The 13,342-nt window shown below is 38.4% G+C and overlaps 2 protein-coding genes across 11 annotated transcripts in view; one reads left to right on the top strand and one right to left on the bottom strand.

Annotated features, from left to right (window-relative positions):
- Positions 1-13,342, top strand: part of ME1 (malic enzyme 1) — a 118,257-nt gene that overhangs the window by 72,448 nt on the left and 32,467 nt on the right. The window lies entirely within an intron of this gene.
- PRSS35 (serine protease 35) overlaps positions 1-13,342 on the bottom strand; it is a 152,954-nt gene that overhangs the window by 112,036 nt on the left and 27,576 nt on the right. For 6 of the 8 annotated variants that reach the window (XR_014561933.1, XR_014561934.1, XM_083730599.1 and 3 more), the window contains exon 2: positions 2,005-2,130. The gene's annotated coding sequence lies outside the window, so the exon portion shown is untranslated. Of the gene's footprint in view, positions 1-2,004; positions 2,131-5,068; positions 5,119-13,342 lie in introns of all 8 variants that reach the window. The other 2 variants (XM_083730602.1, XM_083730603.1) reach the window with 2 other exon arrangements.

Below are 13,342 nucleotides of genomic sequence, written 5' to 3'. Positions count from 1 at the left end.
AAACAGCTTTTCCCAAAATCATGTTGTGATTTCCAAGGGTGAACTTTATTTTGGCTTTCAAATTAATTTTTTTCCATGAGCGTTCACCAATGTCAAATGTAAAAGAGAAACATATAAATCAGCCAGTGTGTGTCCTAAATCAACTTTACTTTCAACTTAAATTCTGCAATAGTGACTTTATACATAACCTATAACTTGCCCTTTCATTTGCGAGGTGATACTTGGAAGGGACAAATGGTGGCTTTCACTTAACCTTAGTCAATTAAGTTTGAAACATGATTGCTGTTTACATTATAGGCTCAGGAAATGACCAATGAGGGAAGCAGCTTTATTTAATTTGTTTCATTCCATGTCAAGTCTTTGTAATAAGTTTAACTTAGCTAACTCCAGTGAGGTTGGAAATATTAAGAGGAGACGAGCAACCGTTCCTACCTACATCTACCTCTGACTGGTGCACAAGCAAGGCTGGATTCCAGATACCTGGTTTTCTGATTGGTACCCAGTTCAAGAACATGCTTCTTCTCATTTTCACCATGTTACAGCATATGTTAAATGTGTTGACCTTAACTGTACCTTAACTGTGTTGACCTTAACTGACCTTAACTTAACTATCCACACTGACATGAACCCAGGTTCCCATCTTTACCAAGGATTAGGGTTAAAAGCGAAGACAGAAGTGCCTGGTGTGCTCTGGTCCATGGGGTCACGAAGAGTCGGACACGACTAAACGACTAAACAACAAGGGTTAAAAGCATACATTTAAAACACATTCAAAGCACATGACTATCCCCATAGAATCCTGGGTACTGTAGTTTTGTAAAGGAGGTGGAAATTGTAGCTCTGTGAGGGGAATACTACAGTCCCCAGATGTGTTAGGGAGAAAGTCATGTATGATGTGAATCTACCTGCTGTTTCATTGGGTAATGTGTTATGTGGCTATAAAGGGTACAGGTGTAATGCTGGAATGTGGTGAGCCTTATAAGTGAGAGGAGTGGGGAACAGTGGAGGCAGTTTGTGTTCCAGTGTCTACCTCCTATTTTACAAAACTTGATCTCAGTACAGATGCCTTACTTGCCAAGTGGTATAGGTGCGCTAGGTCTTTTCCGTGGATGAAAATGTGGCAACCTTCAACCAATCGAAAAAGTAGCACTAAGTTTCTGTTTCCCAAGAAAATGTTTTTTGTTACATATTCCCTGAGAACCTTGTTGGCCCTTCTGGTTTCTGTTCTGCTGGATTACTTTTGGTTTCTGTTATTGGCCTCCCCCTTGGCCCTCAGAAAGGGTTGGGTTCAGCAGTACCCGCAAGCTGCTCACCTGATCACAAAAAGGCACTACAACTCTTTTGTTTATATTATCAGTGTATTTTTAGAGTTTCGAAATCATGTAACATTTGCAGAAGCATAATAATTAGATCAGAATAAGCAGCATAATTCTGAGCTGCCCACTGGCCCAGAAAGGCTTTCCTCCAGGAAAGTGCAGGCACTCTCAATAGAAGTAGTCTCAGAGATTACTCTAAGCCTCTTGTTGACTAGCTGGATGTGCATCTGTTTGTGTACATTGAAATCAATAGGTTTCAGATTGTCCCCCGTGGACACCCGTGAGTGGAGAAAGAGAAAAGCTGTCACAATCTTCTCTTTAGCACCCTGAATATGCACACATTCATGGTAAGCCATGGTTTGACCTAGTGTTACATGTGAACATCCTCTCTCTCTCTCTTTGTGTGTGTGTATATATGTGTATGTATATTTATACTGAAAAAATTGCTTTGAAATAAGTCTTCACTACATAGCAATAAAACAAATCATTAACTAGGGGTGAACTACAGCAACCACAAAATAAGACAAACCAGGCACAATCATTCAAATTACTTCAGGTTACCGTATTTTGAAAAGCAAAACACATTCTACTTGTAACTATGGATCACTGTGATGACTCTACCCATGAAAAAGAGGGCATATGACAACTCTACATGCCGAATGTATTAAATAAACAAACAAAAACTTACCCACATTAACCATATGGTAGCTTGGTCATCTGTACTGACAAGTTCTTCCCTTATATTTTTTTTCTACTGGAGGCTATGGTGCATGGTGTGTTTCAGCAGCTTTTCCTTTGTGCAAAGGCTGTTGCTCTGTAAGTAGGGAACAGAGGCAGAAAGTAAATGGTTCCACAGTCCACCAGTTTAATGGTTAGAAGATAATGGTTACTGTACAATGTGGATGATTTGGCAGTTTGCACATCCAGGACAGGCTGTTCATCTGTGATAAGAGTCAACTTGTTCCCCATTTGTGGAATTCTATTTCGAGCAAGGTTCAGCTGGTGCCTTCATTATATATTTTTAGGCACCAGGAGAAAACATTCTTCTTCAACCAGGCCTTTTCTACAGCCTTTTAAATGTGTCTGTGGATGGGTGGGGGGAGCATTATTGTTTTGCTGTTTTGTTTTACTTACGTGTTTTTAGCCTGTATTTTATTCTGTGAACTGCCCTGAGATCTTATGATGAAGGGCAGTATATAAATCTAATAATAATAATAAAAAGATACTTGTTGAGTCAATGCAGACATCTAATTGGTGTTACTGATTAGCCACATTTCACGTCATAAGCAATAGTGAGTAACCAAGAATTCAACTGTCTTCAGGGTGAATTCTAAATTGATTGCATTGAATTAGCCTTGCTTAGTGCAAAATGCAAAGATTTTCCATTTCATGTGCTAATAAGAGCTGTGGGTGCTCGGAAAGGCACTAATCACTGGCACCATGGGGTTAATAAGCATTTGGCTAAAATAGTTGAAAAGGTTACTCTCTCAGTTGATATGTTTGTTCAGTTGAGACTTGTTGGCAGATGATTTAAGTAAAGCAACAGAGGCTGTGTCAAATAACTGTATTTCACAGAACACATGGCATGATGAAACTGAACATAGCCTGTGCTCCAAAGAAAACTGCAATGACTAGCTTTAATTTTAAATGGGTGCTGCCATAGCTTAATCTGCAACAAAAAACAAAAACTGTTTAAAAACATTTGAAGGTTGTGGGCTTTTGTTCAGGTTTTTTGTTTGAGTGGAAGATTCATCCTGAGAAAAGCATGCCTTTTAAGTTGTTAAATACTGCCACTTTTATGTGGGGGGATGTTGTAATGCTGTAGTGTTCATGAGGAAAATATGTGCTTACATTTAGCTGTTCAATCCCTTCTTAAGGAGTTAGTAGAACTGTGATATATTGGGAGTGGTGCAGTATATATAGAACTTCTATGGTGTCAGAGATTTTTCGCTATTTGCTGATTGAATAATGTTGTGCATGTATTTTGTGTCTTATCTGTATATGTACACATATAGTTGGGACAATGAAAAATGTGTTTGCTCTTGTTATTGATAGTAATAGGCAGACCCTCTCCTGCGCTATGTTCTGCTTAGAAGTGATCCAGTGGAAAAATAGCCTAGTGGATGTCTTTGGAGTACATCTAAACTCAATCCATTTTTTAAATGAATTAGATTTGAAATAGCGAGGCCCTGCAGATCTCCTCTCACTTGTATAGGTACATTTTGAGTCGCTTTCTTCCAAAGAATAAAACTTCATATAAAATAATAATCACGGGTCCATTTTCTGTCTTTTTGTATTCTGATCTGTTGCAAATCATGAATAGGAACAATAATGAATTCAGAGTTAGGTACTGAATATAATGATAGAATGACAACATGGCTGTATTTTTCCGCTTAACTCAGTATGATCCCTGAGCCTTTAGATGAAGGCTTTAGATGTCACTGAAGATTTATATACACAATCTCAGTGTGAAGTTTTTTTATTCCCTAGAGAGTGGAAGATTTTGGAACAGTAAGCATGTCTGGTATGTTGTGGTCTTTAATGTTTCAGTTTGTTCTAACAACTGCTCCCTTCCTACCTGACAAGTAGCACAGAAGCTGAACCAAGATGTCTCGGAGGCTGCTTTGATTATAACTTGCATCTTCTCCTCAAACATGAGGAAGTGAAATAGGTGCAAAAAGGAGTTCATTGAAATTTTCTTTTGTTTTTATTCCTGGTTAGAACTGACCCCAGAATAATACAGAAGTGGGGGGGGGGGGACGGCAACGTAATTGGCTGAATACAAAGGACTCAGCAAGATGTTATCTTTGTCGTTTATTTTAGAGCAAAGTGATTAATACATTGCATGGGAGAAAGAGAAGGCCAGACATCTTTCCACAGACATCTGTTTATAATTTAAATACTGCAAGATATCTAAAAACACACACTGTATGGTGATTCTGACTCAGATCTGTAGCCACATACCCTGCTGTCCAAACGATTGCTCCTACACTATTTTTTTCTTCTTGTATGTTCCCAGTATTTTGTGTTTGGTTGACAAGTGATTCCCACCCCCATAAAGGCTCCCAATGAAAAAGTATCATGAAAACCTTGAGAATTTCTGTAGTTCTGCTGTAACTCTTTAATCACGTGACTACACTGGCTAACTTTAAAGTGCCAACGGAACTTTGTCCAGGAGTGTGTGTGTGTGTGTGAGAGAGAGAGAGAGAGAGAGAGAGCATGCGCGCGTGAGAGAGAGAGATGGCCCCTTGAATTGTCAATCATGTAGCTATTTGTATATTCTGTTCCTTTCTTCGGATTTCCTCTTTTTTAGCTACTACAGTGGTACCTCCATTTACAAACATAATTAGTTCCAGAGGTCCGTTCTTAAGCCGAAACTGTTCTTAAATGTAGGCGCGTTTTCCCTAATGGGGCCTCCTCCGTTCGGATTCCGTTCGTCTTCCGGGGCAAAGTTTGCTAGCCGGAACACCTACTTCCAGTTTTGCGGAGGTCATTCCCCGAAGTGTTTGTTAACAGGACTGTTCTTAGACCGAGGTACCACTGTATTGTCTAATGACAGATAGTATTATCTCTACATATATACCTCAACAAATACATATTGTGGTAACACTGCTGTACAACTTGCAGGTACAATTGCCCAAGTCAACTGTTTAAATTTAATCTACATGGTTCAGGGTATTGAAACTGCGCTTATGGAACTGATTTGTTCCCATTGCAATTATTTATCTTCCTTTGAATCTGTAAGTGCTTACTTTAGATATCTCTGAAGGGCTGTTACTTGCAAAATATTACCTCCTCTCTACTGCAATAAATAAAACATTTTTTAGTCAAAACCTATATTTCCAACAGCTTTATCTCTGCACAGCTTTGTTCAGATGAGATCTAAGACAGCAATACTTTACTGATTTTTGTAACTGTTATCACATTGTTAAAAATAGGACTGCGAGGGCAAAATGTTAAAAACAAGAGTATCTATGAAGTTTAAAATGTTAAAAACAGGGAATTTCAGCTAGTGATTACATTCTTAAATAAGGAATATCTATTAGGTTACATAGGGTTTTAGCATCCTGAAATAAGGAATGTCCATTATGTACCACAGACTTAATACTGGTCAAGAACTAAAAGACATCCCCTTAAAATATGTAACACCTTTAAGAGCCTTCGTTTGCCAGTTGCTTCTTATTTAATGCCAGGATAGTATCCATATAACTTAAACCTAAATAGTTTCATGCACATTGCCGGTTTTGCATCACTTTTATCTCATATTGTGAGATCTGGTTTCCCCTTATGCCAGCAGGGTTGCAAGGTACAAAGAACATGTTGGCATATGTACATATGTTCTGGGAGCCAGTTGTAATGAAGATTGATATAATTGTTGGCAAATAGGCTACTCTGGATGGTAAGATATGTCTTTTATCCATTTTTTGTTCATGCCAGTGCTGACCTTACTTCTCAACGTTCAATTCTATATCAGTTGGTTGCCACTCATCTAGTGATCTCTCAAGGGTGGAAGGATGCATCTTGTTATTTTGTGGATCTATGGTTTAAAAATGTCATGTTCATTGTTGTTTCCGAAAAACTAACTCATAAAATATGTGCCTCCAGGGCTGCTGCAGAACCCTCTGACTTTGCTTCTGCTTAGAGTTCCATTTGGTTTATATGAGCAAACCATCTCATGGTTGGCATGTTCCCATTAAATAGGAGTTTATTTGGCAACATTCATGAAGATTTGGTATGTTTGGTACAAATATGAACCTTGTATTTCACTATAGAATATATTTTATGTCACACTTTTTTTTAGGCTTTGAATGATTATTATGATTACTATTTTATTATCTTGTAATTTTATTTGTCTTGTTCTTTGGCTGTTTTTAAGTACAGATAAGGTACTTAAGTACAGATAAAGTACCCACAAAATCAGCATTTAGCAGTAGTCACCCCTTTGGAACCTTCTTCTTTGTTAAGGCTGCTTTTAAGGAAAGGGCTGGTCTTGTGATATTTAAAAAAATAAAGAAAAAAATTAATATCCACACTGCAAAAATCATACCTGCTTTTGCCAAGTATTTAACACTTATATGGAATGAGAAAGTCAGTGAACAATTTTTATACATCTTACATCTACAGAATTTTTATGGGGCTCGGTAATCTTCTGTTGAGCTCAAAGTTGAGAATGGGGTACCTAGTGAGGCAGCCCCCGGTGCTACTTTGCCAAAAGCCAAGTCAGCTAAGCCACCATCACTGTCATGTTAAATGAGGATGGGAGGTGACATTTAGGCACATCTCACGGTCCAGGTTTTTAGAAAATTGCTGGTCTGTAATAAAAAAAAAGGCCCTTGGTCTCTTGGTTTTTAGTTTGCTAGGAAGCATACCAGATTCTAATAATATCCAGTAATTGTTACTACTTTCATTCTGTTCCAGAAGCAGAGGGATGTTTAAATGCTTTCTAGGTGAAGGCACAACAATTTCAGCAATATAAAATTGGCTAGATTCCTAGTTTTGCATTGAAAAGTAATAAAGCATGAGATACTGAGTGGAATTGTATGTCAGTAAAATTGTTCTACCTGAACAGTGTTGGAAGATTTTCACATCTACTAGACTGAATGCACTTCCAAGATCTCATTAACTCAATCCCTAGGGACAAGCCTTTCTGGACAGATAGATACAGTTACTACACATCTTTCCAGACCACAGTAGGGAGGAGGCATTTTAATCAAGATGTTTCCTTACTATTGTCTTTGATAATTTGAATCTGTGTTTGGAACAGTGGTACATTTTAAGCAGATTAAAATTAGCTAAGGCTGCAACTCTATACACTCTTTCCTGGAAGTAAAGCCCCACTGGAATGCCCTGGGACTTGCTTCTGAGGGAAAAAACGCATAAGGATTGTACTGTGAATGGCCATTCTGCTCATTGCCTATAAACAAAGCAAATGAGATGTAGGGGAAATAAATAACTGAATTCCTTTCACTGGTATCATTGTAAAACTAATCTGAAATTGAGTAAATTATTGCCCATAACAGTATTAAGATTCTGGCGGCAAAGCAGATAGCCTAATTAGCTCAGTAATTGGTTCCCTGAATGGTACTGCTGGAAAGTTCTGAGCTGCCTATAATTCCACCTTTGGAAAATATCAAATACTACCATGTTCCGCTCCTTGTGGGGGGCTTGGGAGGGGATCTTTTTGTATTTTTGAAAACAGGCAAAGGATAAGAGTATGTTTTCAGTACTTTGGGGGGAAATATATTCTATAAACATTTTGAAATAGAGACGCCCCAGAGATTATCATTTTATTTTATGCAACTGCAGTCATTAACCCTCCCCCTGTCCCATTTTCTTAGCACAAAGGAAAACTAGATGACTGAAATTTCTAAACCTATACTTGAGCCTCAACATTACATTACTTGATATAGTGGAGTCACACATGCTTGCTGTTAGACACATAATGAAATATTTACTATTATGTAAACAAACATTGATTGATTTTATTATTTAAGATATATTATGATTGTATAAAATGGATCCAAGTGCTACATTTTGCAATGGCATGGTTTTCTAATTTTAACACATAGTCCATATGTATGTACTCTCTCAGAATGCCTGATATCAATTGTTAGCTTGCTTCAATTAATTCCCAATTTAGTAGGCCTTGTGCAGATGCCACAACCTTCATCAAGAGCTTCTCCCCCTTTTGAAACAAACCCCATTCCCTTTTCATTGTTAATGGTTCAGCTGCTTTCAAGCTCTGATTGTAAGTCCATAGAGCCAACAAAAGTTGGCTTAGCTTAATAGCTAAGTGTGATTTGTGGTTGTCATGACACTCCCCGCCTCACACTTCTTGTAGCTTGTACAAAGAATTTGGAAGGGTTGCTTTTTGTGCATTTGTGCTGTGCTTTTTGCCCTAGACAATAAGACACTTTTTTGCCTTCTGCGAAAGCAGAAAAGGCCCAAAACAAACAAACAAACAAACAAACAAACAAACAAACACCACCCTGTTTCTCCTCTCATAGAGAAAGGGTGTTTTCTTTGCCATTGCATTGGGCTGCTTCAAGAAAAGCCCATCATGGAGGCAGCAAAACCATTTCTCTTGTTCTCCAAGAACTCTGCAGTTCACAGAGAATTCAGGACAAGGAATGGGGTCTTTGGGTTAGGAGTCTGGGGCAAGATAGTGACCAAAGGGGATAAGGATGGTTCCTAATCTCTTTACCATGATGAAAAGGTTGGGACGTATAACAGCTACACCTAGGTGGAGATTCTACAGCATGTCTGCTCCATTCACATAAAAAGCATAGGAAACATATGCAAGAAGAAGAGGCTGTAGGGAAAGGGACACGCTCGCTACTAGATTTATTTATTAAATAAATACTTGCTGCATTCCACTGCTTTAACCAATTTTATGCTCGTCTGTTATTGGTGAGGGAAAACTTCTCAAAACAGTGGAACATAGTGAGGTATGGAGATGGAGGGCTGGGGTTCTCTTTCCTCCCTCATATACTTCTTTGTGTACAGGGTAGACTTCCCACCACTTTACATGTGAACGGAGAAGTCCAATGCATGGCTGCCCCAAAATATCTAGGTTGGCTGTAGGCCTTGTGAAAGAAAAATTAAAATATGTCAGTTCTGAAGCTGACAAACACACCTTCCTTAATTAGACAGTTTTCCTTTCTTCCTACCTAGTCTAACCTGGAGCTAGAGGTAGTCGTGGTCACTGAGAGAAAGTGAAGGATGGGACTGCTTTTACCACATATGCAAATCAGTCCTACCGTCGGAAGAAGAGTAGATTGCCTCCAGAACACTGAGCTGGATACAAGTGGGGTTTTGCTTGGGTGAAGTACCTGGGTTGTGTCGTCCCCACCTTCCACCTTTGAGTGTGACAAATCTTGGTTAAACACTGAGGTATCTATGACAACTTCTAAGAAATATTTCATGTATAGGTTTTGATTTACTAATCCGCACTTTTAGAAAACAATCTTAACATTCAGAGACTTCATACAATATGTAGATATGTTTGGCTTGTGTCCAGAAACATAATACTGGAAGAACGTATTTTTATCCTGCTCTGATGGTCTCAAGGGCTTACATTAATAAGAAATGACTTGTCTGAGTCATAAGTTAAAATTCAATACTTTTCAAAATAAGGGATGGCAATTAATCCAAAACAAATAAGCACCTTGGGTGAAAACGAAGTAAGTCATGCTGTGAGTAGACCCATTGATCTAAATAGGTCTACTCTATGATTATTATTGGATATTAACCTTTATCTATTGCAGGCATATTTTATTTTAAAATAAATAATGTAAACATATAAGGGGATTAATCTTCAAATAAGGACAATATGTTTTAAGTGGCAAATATGAAACAATATACTTATAGTTTGATCCATAATAAATGGGTCAAGAGTGCATCTTTTCTTAAGTTTTTAATTCTTGTAGATGCAGTATCAGAATAGTCTTAAGAAAATGAAAAGGAATGAAATTGGCTGGCTATTATGCCTGATATTCCTAATCTTAAGCCTATAGTTTTATCTGATATTTTGAGATGTCTAATTCTAGTCTTCAGGTTACTTAGCTTTGGATGTCACCATAACTGACTTTGGCAGTCTCCTGCTTAAGTCTGCCAAACCTGCAGTTTAGTCCCATGGCTGTATGCCAAGGAGCGGTCGAGCCACCCTTTGTGAGGTCTGCTGGCCATGCAGAATACAAGAAGGCAAATTCACAGGTTGATAAGTAAAACCTTAAGCTTACTAAAGGGTGGTTTGTTTGTTTTTAGTAAGTCTGACTGTACCTTATTCACAGCTGATATAACTGTTACAATTTAGCTTGGTCTTGGTCTGTTTAAAAAATCAGTACTGTATGGTAGTACTGTAAAATACTTAACAATAACAATCTCCATTTTGAGGATACAACTACCTTCTTTAATTTTCATGGACTTTGCAGGAGAACTGATACACAATACCTTTGCCAAGTCATATTGTGGCGGTGGAGAAAAGGAAGGCATAGAGAATGCATGCAATCCCAGAAATCTAGACTGCTTGTGTAATATATATATATATATATGACATGTTTATAACCGTTGTTATTAAAAACTTATTTTGCTCAAGAGATAATAAGCTAATTGCAAGTGCCTCTAGCTCGGAAATCCTGAAAACCAAGGTTTCCTTAGTTAAAATCTTATTTTCTGAATATCGTACTGTTTACAAAGAACATATGGTGCTTATTTAATATTTTTCTTAAGCCAAAATTGACTTCACTGTAGCTCTGCTGTCTTTCAGCATCATAGCCCAAAATTGTATTGTGATAAAGGAATGAAATAATAATTATTAATATAGTATTGAAAGAAGGAACTTTACAAGAGATTTAGAAGGTCCTTGCCAAAACAGATTATAAAAAACAAAATAAAACAAAATGAATAGATATTGCATTAGTACTTGGATCATAGCAATAACAAAAAACTGAGAAAGGAAGCAAAAAGGACTGAAGTAGAGAAGGGAATACAGAGTAGACTTGTGCAAATAATGGTACTTCTTAGTATAGATGGTAAAAGGAACGCCTATGAAGTGCCTTCTATTATATATCTACAATACCATTTACATAATGAAATGTGAACTTCTCCTAAGGCTATTTAAAGCTGTGAGGAGAAACCACACATCTTCACAATGTCTCATGTATGGCTTTTAATGCTTGCTGTGTATAACAGTGCTGATTGCTATGTTGAGGTATAGCATAGTGTATATCCTGTGTTCTGAGTGAAAGTTACAAAATTTCCTGTTTTCAGATTTTTCTTCTTCATAATTTGAATTACTTGGACAATGTATCCACAACATTTCAAGTTTCTGTTGTGAAAATGTATAAAGTTGCTTGAACCCAGAGAAGTGTGAGCATTGTTCCACACATTGAACAGGGTTTTGGCTTGTCTCTTTTCCGCTGCAACAGTGTGTGATGTGATGAGAGAGGAATTTGTGGAAATGGTGATCCCTCCTTGAACAAACTGAAGTGCCTTCTATTATATATCTACATATTATCTCCAGCCATACACGCTAGGGGAGTGCACTGGATTTGGACAAAGGCTTAAGACAAGTTGGAATGTATTTGTGGAAAACTGAGCACATCTGAGGTTAAACAGGAGCTTTACGAAGCTGCACAATTCAAAGCAAAGACCCCTGAAGTGTTTCGTCCATCCAGGTATCAAATAAATGCTGTGGACATTATACAAAAAAAACAAACAAACACCCTCTTAAGTTTACTATGTATATAAGGAAGATGTTGGAATGTGAGGTAAGAGGGAGAATCCAACTTTAGGAAAATACCAGGATCAGGAAGGTGCAGAGGGAGTTCCTTCATAACTTGCAATCAAGGTGATTTATTTTATCTGGTCCTGTGCTTTGGGGTCCAAATATGATCAGTGCACACCCCTAATACATACACACTTAAAAATGTAAAATTTAGAATAGAAGACAAGAAGTTAGTCATAAAACAGTTCTGGGTGTAGTTCATTGCTAGCACATGTGTGCTGTGTGCAGAAAGGTTCTGGACATCTCCAGTTAAAGCATGCCATGTAAAATATAGCTATGATTGCCAAAATATTAATATTAATCAGGCTGGGGAAGGTATCTGCGTGAGACCTTGGAAAGTTTAGTATTGAATTTGCTGAAACAGTGATTTGACTTGGTGTATAGCAGCAACTTATGTTTAAGAGAGAAATTATGGTTATGTTTAATAAAAGAGATAAGGGGCTTAACAAGAAGAGAATCGGATGAATGAAGACCCTGCATTGAAGAAAATATAAATAATAGATGGGGGAAATATCCTGGACTTTTATTACTGAGATTCTTTAGTAATAGCAAACCCCTCAAAACATGGGGTGGTGGACTAAAATTGATTCACTGAAATCTCAGTGAACCTGAAGGAAGCAGGAGATCACAGCACCAGATGGGAAAGAGGACAACAATTATGACTAAGCAGCAGTGAGGATCAGGGAATCCAGATGTTCTGTGACTCATACCGCTTCCTAGGCTTTGGGGCAGCAGAAATCCAATTATTGGTAGCAGCTTAGAACACTACTTCGTAATGGAAAAAATTATATTGCAAACTGACCCAAGTTTATTGTGGAAAGAGCTCATTGTTATAGGGATGGTTAGCTCTAGGCAGAGGCTCAGTGAGGAGGAGTTGCTAGGGCAAGTACATCAGTAATCCCAAGGGCAAAGAGGGTAAGTGTTTCTTAGAACAAGGATGGCTACTCCCCAGTTTGCAGTTTTCTGGCAAAATATTTTGTTTGTTGGCAAAATAATAATCATATTACTACTACTACTACTGGACACAGTGGTGGGGTGGGTGGAGCTCAGAGGCCTGCTAGGCATGTAAATTGCCTGATCTCATCTTCAGGTTGTTAATTTGTTGACTGGAGAGGGATCAATAGCCCTCTCCCTAACTCATCTGCACAAATCAGCTAAGAAGGAGGGAACTATGTGTCTGTGTGTATGCCTTGTTGGGAGATTCTATTCCACCTTTTGGGATTGTTGCGTGTCACATGTCTGTTTACATTCCAGCACAGACTGCTGGGTCCCATGAGCGGAACTTACGCTCTGTATATTGCTTTTGTTTTGAATCTCTCTCCGAGAAGACTGCAAGGAGAGACGACATGTTTCTTTGTTCTGATTTATGTAAAATAAATCCATAGTTTTAGTACGTATCCACAGCCCCAGCCTCTTCTGTTGTGCAGTTACACTGCTATGTATAGTGTGCTCAAGGCAGCAAGCTTGAGTCGCTGATTTACGTTAGAGCCAGAGGTCTATGAATCTCCGCAGCGTGACGGCTGAGAGGGGACGATCCAGCTAGGGGCTAGCCAGCTGGCCTTTCAACCCCTGGATGCCGACATGCCTGTCTTGTGTGTGTGCATCTACATGTGTGAGTGTAGGGTGGCCATACCCACTTTTAGACCCACCCACTGCTGGCGTGCAGCCTCCAGAACATCAAGAATATCAAAATACCTAAAGTTGGTCCTATGTGTTAGAGAATGTGCCCCTCAAACAT

The sequence above is a fragment of the Podarcis gaigeae genome (assembly GCF_964106915.1).
Source record: "Podarcis gaigeae genome assembly, chromosome: 3".
In the NCBI taxonomy this organism is placed as follows: Eukaryota; Metazoa; Chordata; class Lepidosauria; order Squamata; family Lacertidae; genus Podarcis; species Podarcis gaigeae.
The sequence above is the reverse complement of the archived record's forward strand: the minus strand, read 5'-3'. Positions and strand labels throughout refer to the sequence as shown.